This window comes from Momordica charantia, unplaced genomic scaffold (assembly GCF_013281855.1).
Source record: "Momordica charantia cultivar OHB3-1 unplaced genomic scaffold, Mcharantia_2.0 BLBB01000055.1, whole genome shotgun sequence".
In the NCBI taxonomy this organism is placed as follows: Eukaryota; Viridiplantae; Streptophyta; class Magnoliopsida; order Cucurbitales; family Cucurbitaceae; genus Momordica; species Momordica charantia.
The window spans coordinates 56,390-58,231 of NW_028275211.1; the positions used below are offsets into that span (position 1 = coordinate 56,390).

A 1,842-nucleotide genomic window follows, 5' to 3' on the forward strand; every position below is an offset into this window, starting at 1 on the left:
AGAGAGTCTTCATTTGGTGTGAATTCTCTCAATTCTGAAATTCTGAACCTCCAAAATAATGAGGTCTCCTCTATTTATAGAGGTTCCATAGGTTTTGGTGGCCATTGGGCTTGGGTAATTTTAGGCCAAGCCCATTTTTTTAAATGGATTTATTTAAATTTAAATATTAATCCATTTTATTTCATGGTAAATTGGGTTTTTGGGCCAAGATTGTGAACCAAATCGATTCCAAGCCAATACTCATATGACCCAATTACATATTTAATTGTCAAATTATCTTTAATTTTAATTTAGGGTTAATATATAATTAATCCCTAAATAAAATAGATAATGACGTGGCCGTTTATGATTGACCCAAATTTTTTGGTTCTACAAAGTACCTCCCCTAAACATGTTCTGCTTGCCGATGACACAGAGCAGGAAATTAGAGCATATGCAGCTCCAGCGTTCTATGACTTTAAACCCTGTCATTTCTTATCCAATCATTGAAGCAGGGAGATTTGAGCTGAAGCTGCACTTTTTAAATGTTGCAAACAGTGGGACCATTTTATAGACTGGCATCAAAAGCCCGCACAGACACTTAAATATTTTATGCCAAGTAGCTGATTCGTTTAAGGAAGCTGGAGTTAGTAAGGGAGTGATGATATTGAAGCTATCCCTTACTTGTTGAGGGACTCTACTGGAGCATGGCTGGAATCCTTGCCCGCCGAATCAATTACTTCATGGAATGACTTAGCAAAATAATTTTTGATGCAGTATTTCCCACCTTCGAAGAATCTGAACTCAGGAACAAGATTAACAACTTTTAGCAGTTGCCAGGAGAATCCTTAAGTGATTCTTGGAAAAGATTCAAAGGGTTGTTACAAAAATGCCCCCATCATGGAATACCCTGCTGCATTCATATTGAGACTTATTATAATGGGCTAAACGAGGCGACAGAATTGGTAATTGATGTCTCAGCCAATGGAGCTTTGTTGTCAAGACCGTATGCAGAAGCTTTTGACATATTGGAATAATTCCAAGGAATAAGCATCAATGGTCGAAATCACGAGCTGCACAACAGCAAGTCCCACAGGGTTAGTAATAGAGGATGTAGTGGCGGACCTCATTCCAAAACTTCGTGCTTGGCTGATATTTTCATGAAGAATGTCACTACACATACAATGAGCCGTAAGGTCTAAGGCGAAGGTGGCAGCTGTACAGAACCCTGTGCCCATACTGTGAAGGGGAACAATCATTTTTGAAAACTGTCCAGGCAATCCCGCATCAGTATATTACTTGGGCATCAGCAGCAAAATAGAAATAATGTGTATGGTAACACATATAACTCAAGTTAGAGGAACCACCCAAACTTCATTTGGGGAGGGAACCAAGTAGGCAATAAGTCGGTTCAAGTAACACCCAAGGGTATACTAAAAACCACAGTATCCACCAGTTTTTCCGAACAAACAGCAGAACACACAAAAGCAACTAGAATGAATAAGCTTAAGGAGATGTTTAAAATCTACATGACTAAGAATGATGCCAACGTCAAAGTCAAGCAGCTCTCTTGAGAGTCAAGCAACATCATTGTGAAACATGGAATTCCAAATATACAACTGGCGCCGAACTAAAGAAAAGAACCAAAAGGTGTGCTGGCCAAGTGATACAAGCAACCTAGTGAGATGGTAAAGAGCAATGCAAAGCATTGACACTACGAGTGACAAAGCTTTAACACCAATACCACAGCAGAAAAAATCACGAAGAAGCAGTTGCAGAGCCGAAGGCCAATGCAAGGAGTTGACAGAACCAACTAAAGCACAAGCCCCAGAGACTGGTACACACTCAGAAGTTGAAAAAAGA

General features: G+C 39.6%; 1 non-coding gene across 1 annotated transcript; it reads right to left on the minus strand.

Moving 5' to 3' along the window:
• Positions 1-779: 779 nt before the first annotated feature.
• LOC148207831 (small nucleolar RNA R71) lies at positions 780-886 on the minus strand. The gene has a single exon (XR_015787628.1). It is a non-coding gene; the product is annotated as a small nucleolar RNA R71 (small nucleolar RNA).
• Positions 887-1,842: the final 956 nt, after the last annotated feature.